The 16919-nt window shown below is 38.2% G+C and overlaps 1 protein-coding gene across 8 annotated transcripts in view; it reads left to right on the forward strand.

Annotated features, from left to right (window-relative positions):
- ZBTB20 (zinc finger and BTB domain containing 20) overlaps positions 1–16919 on the forward strand; it is a 980340-nt gene that overhangs the window by 273469 nt on the left and 689952 nt on the right. For all 8 annotated transcript variants that reach the window (XM_056559924.1, XM_056559920.1, XM_056559918.1 and 5 more), the window contains one exon: positions 15266–15327. The gene's annotated coding sequence lies outside the window, so the exon portion shown is untranslated. The remainder of the gene's footprint in view (positions 1–15265; positions 15328–16919) is intronic.

Genomic DNA, 16919 nt, shown 5'->3' on the forward strand with positions numbered 1-16919 from the left:
CGCCTGAAACGTGTTACTCCATGTTCACCTTGTGTCTCCGGACTTTTATTGAATAAATGGGACAGGGCGGCATCGCCTGAAACGCGTTACACCATGTTCACCTTGTGTCTCTGGACTTTTATTGAATAAATGGGACTCTGCTTTTCACATCATCCACACTTTTTTCTTATCTATAGTAAACCTGAGACATTCATTGGCCCCCGACATACAACAGTTTTAATTTACGATACTCTCAGGGTCTATTCACACGAATGAAAGACCAAAAGACTTCTATGGGATTCTCGCACTTCAGAATTTCCGCATGCGGAATTTCCGTACGGATTCCGCACCAATTCCACACAAAATCTGCACGAGCCAGAAACCACCCGAGGAAGCAGAAGTGGAATTGGTGTGTAAATTCCGCTCGTGTGAATAGACCCTCAGAGCCCATTGTTGAAAACAACATCAACTTATGAGGCCTCTGTATGTTGGGGCCATCATGTGAGACGGCTGTCTCGCAGCACTGGCTGCTGTAGCTACCACCAGGTCATCTATTGTGCCCCGTTACGCCACTAAAACATTGTGGTACTACCATAGCCATCAGAGATACAATGAATCTCTGTCACTCATGTAACCTTTTGGTCTCCGGCTTCTCAGCTTTCTTCTCAGGTGTCAAATGAGTGCAGGTCTTCTCTTTCCTCACACACTAGAGGTCCTACTGTACCTGTCTAATGAGCGCAGGCCTCCTCTTCCCTCTCACATGAGAGGTCCCACTGTACCTGTCCAATGAGTGCAGGCCTCCTCTTCCCTCACACACTAGAGGTTCCATTGTACTTGTCCAATGAGCACAGGCCTCCTCTTCCCTCACATACGAGAGGTCCCACTGTACCTGTCCAATGAGTGCAGGCCTCCTCTTTCCTCACATACGAGAGGTCCCACTGTACCTGTACAATGAGTGCAGGCCTCCTCTTCCCTCACACACTTGAGGTCCCACTGTACCTGTCTCTTCCCTCACACACTAGAGGTCCCACTGTACCTGTCCAATTAGTGCAGGCCTCCTCTTCCCTCACACACTTGAGGTCCCACTGTACCTGTCCAATGAGTGCAGGCCTCCACTTCCCTCACACACTAGAGATCCCACTGTACCTGCCCAATGAGCGCAGGCCTCCTCTTTCCTTACACACTAGAAGTCCCACTGTACCTGTCCAATGAGGGCAGGCCTCCTCTTCCCTTACACACTAGAGGTCCCACTGTACCTGTACAATGAGCGCAGGCCTCCTCTTCCCTTACACACTAGAGGTCCCACTGTACCTGTCCAATGAGCGCGGTCATGATGTCACGGGCCTCCGACGCTGCATCCGATGATCAGAGATCTTATTCCCTATCCTTTGCATAGGGGATAAGATGTCTAGGGGCAGATCACCCCTTTAAAGGGGTACTCCGGTGGAAAACATTTTTTTTTTATCATCTGATGCCAGAAAGTTAAACAGATTTGTAAATTACTTCTATTAAAAAATCTTTATTCTTCCAGTACTTATTAGCTGCTGTATACTACAGACAAACTTCTTTTCTTTTTGGATTTCTTTCTTTTTTTCTGTACACGGTGCGCTCTGCTGACACCTCTGTCCGTATCAGGAACTGTCCAGAGCAGGAGCAGATGCCCATCGCAAACCTCTCCTGCTCTGGACAGTTCCTGACACGGACAGAGGTGTCAGCAGAGAGCACTGTGGACTGTGCCGACCAGGCGCGCACCAAAAATCATTCCCCTTTGAATCTTTGTTATGTCCAACTTGTTAATGAATAAAGTTTACAGCAATATAAGCTACGTAACTGGTGATGGCAGGTATAGTTTTTGGCTAAAAATAGGGGGGTTCTAGTTATTTTGTCCAACCCCTGTATATATTTAACAATGTTCTTACAATTTTTCACCATCTTCAAACGTCAAAGCTACTTATAAGTTTCCAGTTGAAGCAGAAAATCCTGTACGCTGCGCCATTCTGATCTTCTGTTTTTACAGACACATGACATCATGAGATCTGTCAGTCTTGTCTTTGTCTATCTGGACTGCTTTATCCATCTTCAATAAGAACTGGAAAGTTGTTTCGAAACTTTAATAAATTTACATCAGTGATATTGTCACTAAAAGGCGCTCCCAGAAGGGGAAGGACCCCAATTCCCTCTCCAGTCTGCATTCCGTTGAGGACAAATCCCTGTAACGTCTGCCCTAAGAATCACTTCATTATGGTAAATTGTGAATTGGATTCTCACCTTTAAATGTTACATTTTTCCTTGCGGAGAGGGATAAATAGTTTTTGCGCATTTGGTTCTCAGATTATGAGGTCTCCCTCATGGTAGTTCCTGTTGGGACTTTGGGGGGTGTTAAGTCTTCTTAATAGCTCTGGGCATAAGTTCCACTAAGATTTATGGAGTATCTATAGCAGTGGTCTCCAAACTGGGGACCTCCAGATGCTGCAAAACTACAATTCTCAGTATGCCGTTGGCTGTCTGGGCATTTTGAGAGTTTTAGTTTTGCAACAGCTGAGGGGCCTTAGTTTTGAGACCACTGATCTATAGGAATATTTGCACTGTCAAGCTTCTTATGTGTCCATCTATTAGTATATATGATATGTTAGTATTAGTATATATGATATATTGGTATTAGTACATATGATATATTAGTATATATGATATATTAGTATATATGATATATTAGTATAAGTACATATGATATATTAGTATTAGTACATATGATATATTAGTATTAGTATATATGATATATTAGTATTAGTATAAGTACATATGATATATTAGTATTAGTATATATGATATATTAGTATTAGTATATATGATATATTAGTATTAGTACATATGATATATTAGTATAAGTATATATGATATATTAGTATTAGTATATATGATATATTAGTATTAGTATAAGTACATATGATATATTAGTATTAGTATATATGATATATTAGTATTAGTATATATGATATATTAGTATATATGTTATATTAGTATTAGTACATATGAAATATTAGTATAAGTACATATGATATATTAGTATTAGTATATATGATATATTAGTATAAGTACATATGATATATTAGTATTAGTATAAGTACATATGATATATTAGTATTCGTATATATGATATATTAGTATCAGTATAGATGATATATTAGTATTAGTATTAGTATATATGATATATTAGTATTCGTATATATGATATATTAGTATCAGTATAGATGATATATTAGTATTAGTATTAGTATATATGATATATTAGTATTAGTATATATGATATATTAGTATTAGTATATATGATATATTAGTATTCGTATATATGATATATTAGTATCAGTATAGATGATATATTAGTATTAGTATATATGATATATTAGTATTAGTATATGTGATATATTAGTATTAGTATATATGATATATTAGTATTAGTATATATGATATATTAGTATTAGTATAAGTACATATGATATATTAGTATTAGTATATATATGATATATTAGTATTAGTATAAGTACATATGATATATTAGTATTAGTATATATATGATATATTAGTATTAGTATAAGTACATATGATATATTAGTATTAGTATATATGATATATTAGTATTAGTTCATATGATATATTAGTATTTGTACAAATGATATATTAGTATTAGTATATATGATACATTATTATTAGTATATATGATATATTAGTATAAGTACATATGATATATTAGTATTAGTATAGATGATATATTAGTATTCGTACATATGATATATTAGTATTAGTATATATGATATATTAGTATTAGTTCATAAGATATATTAGTATTTGTACAAATGATATATTAGTATTAGTATATATGATACATTATTGTTAGTATATATGATATATTAGTATAAGTACATATGATATATTAGTATTAGTACATATGATATATTAGTATCAGTATAGATGATATATTAGTATTCGTATATATGCTATATTAGTATTAGTATATATGATATATTAGTATTAGTACATATGATTTATTAGTATATATGATATATTAGTATTAGTATATATGATATATTAGTATTAGTATATATGATATATTAGTATTAGTACATATGATATATTAGTATATATGATATATTAGTGTTAGTATTAGTATATATGATATATTAGTATTAGTACATATGATATATTAGTATTAGTACATATGATATATTAGTATTAGTATATATGATTTATTAGTATTAGTATATATGATATATTAGTATTAGTATATATGATATATTAGTATTAGTATATATGATATATTAGTAGTAGTATATATGATATATTAGTATTAGTATATATGATATATTAGTATAAGTACATATGATATATTAGCATTAGTACAAATGATATATTAGTATTAGTTTATATGATATATTAGTATAAGTACATATGATATATTAGTATTAGTACATATGATATATCAGTGTTTATAATATATTAGTATATATGATATATTAGTATTAGTACATATTATATATTAGTATTAGTATATATGATATATTAGTATTAGTATTAGTATATATGATATATTAGTATTAGTATATATGATATTTTAGTATTAGTACATATGATATATCAGTGTATATAATATATTAGTATTAGTACATATTATATATTAGTATTAGTACATATGATATATCAGTGTATATAATATATAAGTATATATGATATATTAGTATTAGTACAAATTATATATTAGTATTAGTATATATGATATATTAGTATTAGTATTAGTATATATGATATATTAGTATTAGTATATATGATATATTAGTATTAGTACATATGATATATTAGTATTAGTACAAATGATATATTAGTATTAGTTTATATGATATATTAGTATAAGTACATATGATATATCAGTGTATATAATATATAAGTATATATGATATATTAGTATTAGTACAAATTATATATTAGTATTAGTATATATGATATATTAGTATTAGTATATATGATATATTAGTATAAGTACATATGATATATTAGTATTAGTACATATGATATATTAGTATTAGTACAAATGATATATTAGTATTAGTATATATGATATATTAGTATTAGTACATATGATATATTAGTATAAGTACATATGATATATTAGTATTAGTACATATGATATATCATTGTATATAATATATTAGTATCAGTATATATTATATATTAGTTTTAGTTGGGGAATCCACTATATTAGCGCTCATTGCTTTAGCAAACTATCCCAAGCACATACTGATTGGAAAACAGACAAAAAGGAATTCTTTCAAAATTATATATTTTTATTACTTTCCTTTTTTAATATATTTTTTGTTTTACCACGTCTGCCGTCACTTTTTTTCCTCGCAGTTTTGCATAATCATTGCGTTAGCGAGACCTAAAACTGAGGTGATAAAACATGCGGGAAGAGACGCATTAATTTGTCAAATCATTTATGTCAGGAAAAAAATTGGAATTAAAGTGATGATAAACTTACTGTGTCTGTAAGGAGAAGAGCGGAGAATTCTCTGAAGATTTCACATCAAATCCGCTTAGTTACCTATAAAACTGACCAATGATTATAGGGCTTATCATCTGAATGTTCTCTAGTGATGAATTATCTATCTCATATCTATCTATCAATCTATATCTATCTATCTCATATCTATGACATTTTTCATGAATATGAAGTATTCCTCACAGACAAGGATTGCAGTAACACATGTTTTGCTATACACATGTTTATTCCCTTTGTGTATTGGAATTAAACAAAAAAAGGAGGAAAAAAAGCAAATTGGACATAATGGGCCTCATTTACTAAGCTGAAACCGACCAGTTTTTGTCTGGTTATTTTGGCGCAGAGTGTCTGAGTCATGTCTGCGCCAGTGTGCCACAGTTTGCGCCTGGAAAGTCCGTCAAACCCGGGACGTGGTCGGTCCCAAAAGGGGCGTGGTTTCACAACCCGAACGGTTTACTATTGAATTCACAGAAAATCCTGTGGATAAATGGCTGGAAATATCCACCTAGAAAAAGCAGGTCAGAAAAAGTTCCCGATTTTCCCCAATAGTAAATAGAGAGGAAACAACTTTTCCCACTAGTAAAAACCTGACACTCTTAGTAAATGAAGCCCAATGTCACACCAAACTCCAAAAATGGTCTGGACACAGTTATTGGCACCCTTACCTTAATATTTGGTTGCACACCCTTTGGAAAAAAATAAGTGAAATCAGTGTCTTCCTATAACATCAATAAGCTTCTTACACCTCTCAGCCGGAATGTTGGACTCTTCTTTTACAAACTGCTCCAGGTCTCTCTTATTGGAAGGCGCCTTTTCCCAACAGCAATTTTAAGATCTCTCCACATGTGATCAATGGGATTTAGATCTGGACTCATTGCTGACACTTCAGAACTCTCCAGCGCTTTGTTGCCATCCATTTCTGGGGCTTTTTGATGTATGTTTGGGGTCGTTGTCCTGCTGGAAGACCCAAGATCTCGGAAATAAACCCAGCTTTCTGACACTGGGCTGTACAGTGCGACCCAAAATCCGTTGGTAATCCTCAGATTTCATGATGTCTTGTACACATTCAAGGCCCCCAGTGCCAGAGGCAGCAAAACAACCCAAAACATCACTGACCTCCACCATATGTCACTGTAGGTACTGTGTTCTTTTCTTTGTAGGCCTCATTCTGTTTTTGGCAAACAGTAGAATGATGCGCTTTACCAAAAAGCTCTATCTTGGTCTCATCTGTCCACAAGATGTTTTCCCAGAAGGATTTTGGCTTACTCAAGTTCATTTTGGCTAAATGTAGTCTTGTTTTTTTTATGTCTCTGTGTCAGCAGTGGGGTCCTCCTGGGTCTCCTCCATAGTGGGGTCCTCCTGGGTCTCCTCCATAGTGGGGTCCTCCTGGGTCTCCTCCATAGTGGGGTCCTCCTGGGTCTCCTCCATAGTGCGGTCCTCCTGGGTCTCCTCCATAGTGGGGTCCTCCTGGGTCTCCTCCATAGTGGGGTCCTCCTGGGTCTCCTCCATAGTGGGGTCCTCCTGGGTCTCCTCCATAGTGGGGTCCTCCTGGGTCTCCTGCCATAGCGTTTAATTTCATTTAAATGTCGCGCTGACACTGATGCTCCCTGAGCCTGCAGGACAGCTTGAATATCTTTGGAACTTGTTTGGGGCTGCTTATCCACCATCCCGACTATCCTGTGTTGACACCTTTCATCAATTTTTCTCTTCCGTCCACGCCCAGGGAGATTATCTACAGTGCCATGGGGTTGTAAACTTCTTGATAATGTTGCGCACTGTGGACAAAGGCAAATCTAGATCTCTGGAGATGGACTTGTAACCTTGAGATTGTTGATATTTTTCCACAATTTTGGTTCTCAAGTCCTCAGACAGTTCTCTTCTCCTCTTTCTGTTGTCCATGCTTAGTGTGGCACACACAGACAAACAATGCAAACACTAAGTGAACTTCTCTCCTTTTTATCTGCTTTCAGGTGTGATTGTTATATTGCCCACACCTGTTACTTGCCCCAGGTGAGTATAAAGGAACATCACAGGCTTGAAACAATCTTATTTTTACACAATTTTGAAAGGGTGCCAATAATTTTGTCCAGCCCATTTTTGGAATTTGGTGACATTATGTCCAATTTGCTTTTTTTCCCTCCCTTTTTTGGTTTAGTTCTAATACACACAAAGGGAACAAACATGTGTATAGCAAAACCTGTGTTACTGCAATCCTTTCCTGTGAGAAATACTTAATTTTCTTGAAAAATTTCAGGGGTGACAACATTTACGGCCATGTCTGTATATACAGTGACTATCTCTAGCATGTTCATTTATCACCAATAGGTCCTATACAAATCAGTTAAAATATAGGGCAACGTGTTAATGAGTGTAGATACACAATATATGAAGGGATAAAACTTTTTTTCTTTCAATAGTTTTTTTTATTGAATTTTACCATAAAAGAAAAACAAACATGTATAAAGGACAGACGCAGCTGTCAACTTATTATTTTACGACAACAAACACAGCGAACAGTTGTTTACTGCATATAGGAAGACTCGATTGTCGATTCAATCTTACATATAAGATAGGCAGTTGTTTAACCAAACCAAAAGGAAAACAGAAATAAATAAAAAGAATACAGTAAAATAAATAAAAATAAAGGAAATATAACATCTCCGACATAACATACATAGTAGTATGCGTGCGTACCAATAATGTAATATATATATTTTTCTTTTCTTTTATCCTTATATATCTGATACATAATGAAACGCTGTAGAAAAGTGCAAATGCCAAGACATTACTTATAGAACAAGATGATGATAAGGTTTAACTCTAATAATGGATGTCAATGTGCCCCATGTAACATAATGTCTTTTTGTAAGTATCATGTCAGTGGAAAAATCCCTTTTAGGGTGCGTTACCACAGGGTGTATACGCAGCGTATTTGACACTGCGCAAAATTTATGGCAGCAGCGGGAAATATGCTGCATATTCCTTGCTCACTATACACACAGGGCTTTCCGGCGGCAGCAGCCCTATGTGTGTAGTGAGTTTTAGAGGCGGAGCTGCGTGCCGGAGTGTCTGTGACATGCGGCTCCGCCTCCAAAACTCACTGCACACATAGGGCTGCCTCCGGAGAGCAAGGAATACGCAGCGGATTTCCCGCTGCTGCCATAAATTTTGCGCAGCATCAAATACGCTGCGTATACGCCCTGTGGGAACGCACCCTAAATCTAAATATCTCTACAATGAGAGGACAGATAAAATGAAGGGATAAAAACTTCATTGGGAGGAGGGGGGATTGATCAGACACTTACCACCTGGATAAACCGTCATGCAAAGAAAAAGATAAACTGCTGCGTATGTACAGCATTGTGTATGTCCGCAGCGGGAACTTGATGTGTGGCCAATGTATGTAGGCGTGTCGGCTGTTCGCGCACACTCATTGTGCCGTGAGAACCAGCGTCTGCCATATCTATTGAGGGCAGTCGGATCCCGTATCTGTAACTTGTGCATTCACCGTGCACTCTAACAGGCATCGGCCAATGCCTGTGTTACTCCGAGCAGTGCACCAATCATGGGCAAGCTAATGAGAAATGAATGGACAATATAAGAATGCTTAAATCTCAACAGACTGTGTAAAAATATTAAAGATGTAACAGGGATATCATGTGTATGTGTGAAAAAGCAGTGTAGGTTTATTGCTGGTGGTATAGGATGAGTGTCGTGTAGGTGAAGAATAATGACAAAAATACAGGTGTCATGGATACTGTCTGTAAAGGGAAGGACAACATAGTCAAAAAAGTGCAGACAAATAAAAGGGAAATGAAGGGTAGATATAATAGATGAGCAACAAAAAAAAAAAGAGTGCATGAAAATATGTGCAAGGTGAACATATGAGAAATATATGTGTAAGAAAAAAACATGTAAAAAAAAAGAAGGGGAGGGAAGCGATATCGTTGGTGAAGTGAAATTAACAAAAATGGAAAATATGAATACAACAGATAAATCAGAATGAATTGCGCAACCCATGGAATTCCGTGTGTTAAAATTTATTGAGAAGTATATTGGCCACTCGTCAACAAAATAAAAATCATATCAAGAAAAAGGGAAACAATTTGGTGGTCTAAAATGAAGCTTGATCGAGGCCCCAACTCCATATCTGCATGAAAAAGGAAGCAGGGTAAGTATAAGGTATATACAGGGTCTCTTATTCAGGAACATCATCATTATCTGGACAGTTCACAAATACCTGGTGTCACTGTAAAGTCTTCATTGAGACCATGTGGGCGAAGAGAGCCCAATTCATGAATCCACTTTAACTCACACCGTTTTAGTTTTCTAACGCAGTCCCCTCCCCTCTTGGACGCAGGCAGATGATCCAAGAGAGTAAACCTGAGGTCACTCTCATTGTGACCTGCCTCAATGAAATGTTTTGGCATTGGTAGATCCATCTGCTTTTTGCGGATGGAGTACCGGTTTTGACTAAAGCGTGTTCTGAAGTCAACTGTTGTTTTGCCTATGTGTAGGGGGTTACATGGACATAACAAGACGTACACTACCAATTCCGATGTACATGTCAGATACCACCTGATCCTGAGTTAAGAGCTGGCTTTACCCTATTTTCAAGACTGACGATACGCCGAGCTCTAAGCGTTTGACCTTTTGGGAGCTATTTGACCATGGGACGAGGGTGATGAGTTTCATAACGGAGAATTGAATCCCTATCTGTAGGTTTAGTATTAAGGGCTGTGTTCAGTTTGCCATCTTGTGCTATAACCAGGGTTTCCAAGAATTGTATTGAGTGTGTGGAGTACATCAGAGTAAACTGGATGTGCCCATTGATGTTATTTAAGAAGGACAAAAAAACTTGTAGTTCAGTTTCCGTGCCTGTCCAAATAAGGAAAACGTTGTCTATGTACCTCCACCACACCAACACATGGTTGGCGTGGTGGGATACATAGACCGACGTCTCCTCGATCTCGGCCATGACCATGTTGGCGTAGGTGGGTGCCACATTGGTCCCCATGGTTGTTCCGGATGTTTTCTGGTAAAATTTGTCATTAAACAGGAAGCAGTTACATTGCAAAACCAATTCTAGTAATTGAATAATGAAAGACACTTGAATGGGTGAAAAATCTGTAGAATTGGCCATATATACTGTTGGTATGCCCAACCAATGTGGTATAGATGTGTACAAGCTCGTGACATCCAGGGAAGCCAAAATGGCTTTGTCTGGTAGGGAAATGTCTTTGATTTTCATAAAAAAAATCAGAAGTGTCTTTTATATATGAACGGGTTCTGTACATATATGGGAGGAGGAGCTGGTCAAGGAAGATGGAAATGTGGCTCGTAAGGGAACCCCGCTCAGAGACAATCGTTCTTACGGGGATTCCTCGGGTATCTTGTGGAGAAAATATATCATTGGTGTTGTAGGATGTAACACTGTCAGAAAATTAAATAATGGTCTATCAATGACATTAGTGCTTAATGCTTCCACCAATACCACATTGATCCTCCTCTGTAAATCAAATTTGGGGTCTTTATGTAACAGCAAGTATGTCGACTTGTCATCAAGTTGTCACATAGCCTCCGACATGTACTAAGAGCAGTCCATGATCACAACCGCACCCCGTTTGTCCGTGGGTTTGATGATCAGGTTGTGATCATGGACGAGCTCATTAATGGCTAACATTTGGTCATGAGTAATATTTCCTTTCATCCTCAAATCAACAGTGTTCTTGAGTGAATCAATATCTTGCTTAAAGGGATACTCTGCTGCTCAGCGTTTGCAACAAACTGTTTCGAATGCTGGAGACGGTGCCGGGAGCTTGTGACGTCATAGCCCCTCCCATTAACTTGCATTGAGTGGGTGGGGCTATGACATCATGAGCTAGGCTATGACGCCATTGGGCAGGTGATGGGCAGTGCCTGGGGATGGTATTGGGCAGGTGATGGGCAGTGCCTGGTTTCCTCCAGACATGATGCGACCCCCACCATGATCACTGTAGGGGTGGTATTGGGCAGGTGATGGGCAGCACCTGGTTTCCCCCAGACATGATGCTGCCCCCACCATGATCACTGTAGGGATGGTAATGGGCAGGTGATGGTAAGTGCCTGGTTTCCCCCAGACATGATGCTGCCCCCACCATGATCACTGTAGGGATGGTATTGGGCAGGTAATGGGCAGTACCTGGTTTCCTCCAGACATGATGCTGCCCCCTCCATGATCACTGTAGGGATGATATTGGGCAGGTGATGGGCAGTGCCTGGTTTCCCCCACACATGATGCTGCCCCCACCATGATCACTGTAGGGATGGTATTGGGCAGGTGATGGGCAGTACCTGATTTCCTCCAGACATGATGTTGCCCCCACCATGATCACTGTAGGGATGGTATTGGGCAGGTGATGGGCAGTACCTGGTATCCCCCAGACATGATGCTGCCCCCACCATGATCACTGTAGGGATGGTATTGGGCAGGTGATGGGCAGTGCCTGGTTTTCCCCAGACATGATGCTGCCCCCACCATGATCACTGTAGGGATGGTATTGGGCAGGTGATGGGCAGTACCTGGTTTCCTCTATACATGATGCTTCCCCCACCATGATCACTGTAGGGATGGTATTGGGGAGGTGATGGGCAGTACCTGGTTTCCCCCAGACATTATGCTGCCCCCACCATGATCACTGTAGGGATGGTATTGGGCAGGTGATGGGCAGTGCCTGGTTTCCTCCTGACATGATGCTGACCCCCCCATGATCACTGTAGGGATGGTATTGGGCAGGTGATGGGCAGTACCTGGTTTCCCCCAGACATTATGCTGCCCCCACCATGATCACTGTAGGGATGGTATTGGGCAGGTGATGGGCAGTGCCTGGTTTCCCCCAGACATGATGCTGCCCCCACCATGATCACTGTAGGGATGGTATTGGGCAGGTGATGGGCAGTGCCTGGTTTCCCCCAGACATGATGCTGCCCCCACCATGATCACTGTAGGGATGGTATTGGGCAGGTGATTGGCAGTGCCTGGTTTCCTCCAGACATGATGCTGCCCCCATCATGATCACTGTAGGGATGGTATTGGGCAGGTGATGGGCAGTGCCTGGTTTCCCCCAGACATGATGCTGACCCCACCATGATCACTGTAGGGATGGTATTGGGCAGGTTATGGGCAGTACCTGGTTTCCCCCAGACATGATGCTGCCCCCACCATGATCACTGTAGGGATGGTATTGGGCAGGTGATGGACAGTACCTGGTTTCCCCCAGACATGATGCTGACCCCACCATGATCACTGTAGGGATGGTATTGGGCAGGTGATGAGCAGTACCTGGTTTCCCCCAGACATGATGCTGACCCCACCATGATCACTGTAGGGATGGTATTGGGCAGGTGATGGGCAGTGCTTGGTTTCACACAATCCTGTCTCTGAGCAATAAAAGCTAAAATTAATAAATAAATAAATATATATATATATATATATATATATATATTTGTTTCCATCAAATTCATTTATTTCAGTAGATATTATCTATTTATTTATATTTCTTAGCTTAACGATCAACAGAAAAAAATGTGGAAAAAGTGACGGGGTGTGAAAACGTTGTATGCATTGTATATCTGTAAATCCTAACCTGGTCCATAAAGGGCACCCCCTGCTCCCAAATGTATCTCTGTATCCCAGTAATCCAAGCATCATGTCAGGGGAGCCCATCATCACCATCCTCAGTGTTTCCTATGTGGAAGGGAACTTTGTCATCTCGTTTTTTTCTGTAAAACAATGTTCCAGAACTGTATAAAGCCTCCTGCACCGCACCCGCTGGGCTCTCTATAGAACAGGTCTTTTGTTTTTTTTTACTTTGCAGTTAAAATAAGTGTAATTACATTATAACAAATTATTATCTATAGAACAGACATGAAAGTCTTATTGTTTACCCCATGGTCATCAATGTGTTGTCTATCTATCTATCTCATATCTATCTATCTATCTATCTAGCTATCTATTTATCTCATATCTATCTATCTCATATCTTCTCATTTCTATCTCTCTATCTATATCTATCTCATATCTATCTATCTCATATCTATCTCATATCTATCTATCTCATATCTATCTTATATCTATCTATCTCATATCTATCTATCTATCTATCTATCTCATATCTATCTATCTCATATCTATCTATCTCATATCTATCTATCTCATATCTATCTATCTATCTATCTCATATCTATCTATCTCATATCTATCTCTCTATCTATCTATCTATCTCATATCTATCTCATATCTATCTATCTCATATCTATCTATCTCATATCTATCTCATATCTATCTATCTCATATCATATCTATCTATCTCATATCTATCTCATATCATATCTATCTATCTATCTATCTATCTATCTATCTATCTCATACCTATCTATCTTATATCTCTCTATCTATCTAATCTTCCCAGGAGAGCAGCACCAGTGTAGATCCAGAAAGGTGGTGCACACTGTGTAGGGGCCTTGGTGAGGGGATCCCAGCTCAAATAAATCCAAATAGCAGCAGTACACAAGGTAATAGGTGCAAAAAATGAGAAAATTTTATTGCATCATTCCAGTGTATACAGAGCAACGTTTCTGCGACCTCTCGTCACCATTTTCAAGCTTGAAAATGGCGACGAGAGGTCGCAGAAACGTTGCTCTGTATACACTGGAATGATACAATATAATGTCATCATTTTTTGCACCTATTACCTTGTGTACTGCTGCTATTTGGATTTATCTATCTATCTATCTTATATCTATCTCATATCTATCTATCTCATATCTATCTCATATCTATCTATCCATCTATCTATCTATCTATCTATCTATCTATCTATCTCATATCTATCTATCTCATATCTATCTATCTATCTATCTATATATCTATCTATCTCTACCTCATATCTATCTATCTATCTCATATCTATCTATCTCATATCTATCTATCTATATATCTATCTATCTCTACCTCATATCTCTCTCATATCTATCTATCTCATATCTATCTATCTCATATCTATCTATCTATCTATCTATCTATCTATATATCTATCTATCTCTACCTCATATCTATCTATCTATCTATCTCATATCTATCTATCTTATATCTCTCTCATATCTATCTCATATCTATCTATCTCATATCTATCTATCTATCTCATATCTCTCTCATATCTATCTATCTATCTATCTATCTATCTATCTATCTATCTATCTCTACCTCATATCTATCTATCTCATATCTATCTAACTTTTTGCGCTCCTGTGATCTCCCGCCGGTTCCCTCTCCTCGCGGTGTCTTCATTGTGTCTTACATTAGTCTCGGCACAGTCAGATTTGGGCCTGCGCTGTATTAATATGGTGTCCTTGTAGTCGGGGCTGTGATCCGGCGGCTGGATGAAGCTTCTCCTGGACACATCTCTCACCTTGCTGAAAGATTTAATAGTGGCAGATAATAAATGATAAGTCTGCTGGAGATCACAGAGCGTCTCGTCTCCAGTCTGTACATGCCGCCTGCGCCGTCCACATTGTGTTGACATCACCTGTTCGGAGCCTTTGTTTGGACTGTGGCTGCCAGATGAATATATGTTGATATGTATACATAAGACTCCTATTCCCACACCCAAATCCATATCAAGTCATTGAAGTGTTATTATGAAAACTCTGCGTGTCCCGTGCACAGCGTCTAATGTCCGTCTCCTCTCTTCTTTATAGCAAGAATAAGGAGCGATAGAAACTTCTGCTGCTGCAGCTTCTGACCCTCAGCCCATCATCAGGTAAGATTCCCATCTTATCTATAAACTATGTAGTGTCTATAACAGTGATTTCCAACCAGGGTGCCTCCAGCTGTTACAAAACTGCAACACGCAGCATGCCCAGACAGTTGACACCTGTCCAGGCTTGCTGGTAGTTGTACTTATGCAACAGCTGGAGGCACCCTGTTTGGGAAACATTGGTCTATAGATATACAGCAAGCTGTAATATTGTCATTTTATTTATCCTATGCTATGGGAACAATGTGTTCAGCTTCCTAAGCCCATCTAATACACAATGTATGATCAGGGAAGCTGAATGTTATAAGTACAATGTGTTCAGCTTCCTAAACACTATAATACACAATATATGATCAGGGAAGCTGAATGCTATATGAACAATGTGTTCAGCTTCCTAAACACATCTAATACACAATATATGATCAGGGAAGCTGAATGCTATAAGTACAATGTGTTCAGCTTCCTAAACACATCTAATACACAATGTATGATCAGGGAAGCTGAATGCTATGAGTACAGTGTGTTCAGCTTCCTAAACACATCTAATACACAATGTATGATCAGGGAAGCTGAATTCTATAAGAACAATGTGTTCAGCTTCCTAAACGCTTCTAATACACAATGTATGATCAGGGAAGCTGAATTCTATTAGAACAATGATGGAGATTTATCAAAACCTGTATAGAGGAAGAGTGGTGCAGTTGCCTATAGTAACCAATCAGACTTATTCTTTCATTTTTTCACAAACGAAAGAAGCAAGCTGATTAGTTGCTAGGGGCAACTGCACCACTCTTCTTCTACACAGGTTTTGATAAATCTCCCCCAATGTGTTCAACTTCTTAAACACATCTAATACACAATGTACGATCAGGGAAGCTGAATGCTATATGAGCAATGTGTTCAGCTTCCTAAACACATCTAATACCAGTGTTTTCCAACCAGTGTGCCTCCAGCTGTTGCAAAACTACAACTCCTAGCATGACCGGACAGCCTGAGGCTTACTGGTTGGGAAACACTGGTGTATATATATATATATATATATATATATATATATATTCAGAATTCTGTAATATTTTTTTTTATTATTCTTAATGTATTTTTTGCTACAATTTGCTACGGTTTTATGTATCTACTTGTAGCCGTGGCTGCTCCTTACACAGGTATAAACCAAACACGAGTCGTCTGCACACAACAATGAGACGTGACATTGTGTAGGAGGCAGTAAATGAACATTTTCTGTTATCATTCTGCGAGGTGGAAAACATTTCTAGTGTAGGAAAGCTGTTCTATGAAAATGAGGTTAATACTCACCTGCCCAGTTTGTAGCTATACACCATCATGTTGCAGTTATGATGGTTGATCCCAGGTTAACTTGAGTTCATCAGAATTATGCAAAACAGATACCTTACTGGTAAAAAAGAGAAATGCTTCTACTCTCCACAAACCTGCCAGCTTTTAGTTGGTGCAAACAATAACGTATTTCGGGGCATTCAGGGTGCCCCTTCCTCAGGCTTAAATGGGTACTCCGCTCTAAACATCTTATCCCTTATCCAAAGAATAGGGGATAAGATGTTAGATCTCAGGGTTCCCGCCGT

This window comes from Hyla sarda, chromosome 2 (assembly GCF_029499605.1).
Source record: "Hyla sarda isolate aHylSar1 chromosome 2, aHylSar1.hap1, whole genome shotgun sequence".
Classification (NCBI taxonomy): Eukaryota; Metazoa; Chordata; class Amphibia; order Anura; family Hylidae; genus Hyla; species Hyla sarda.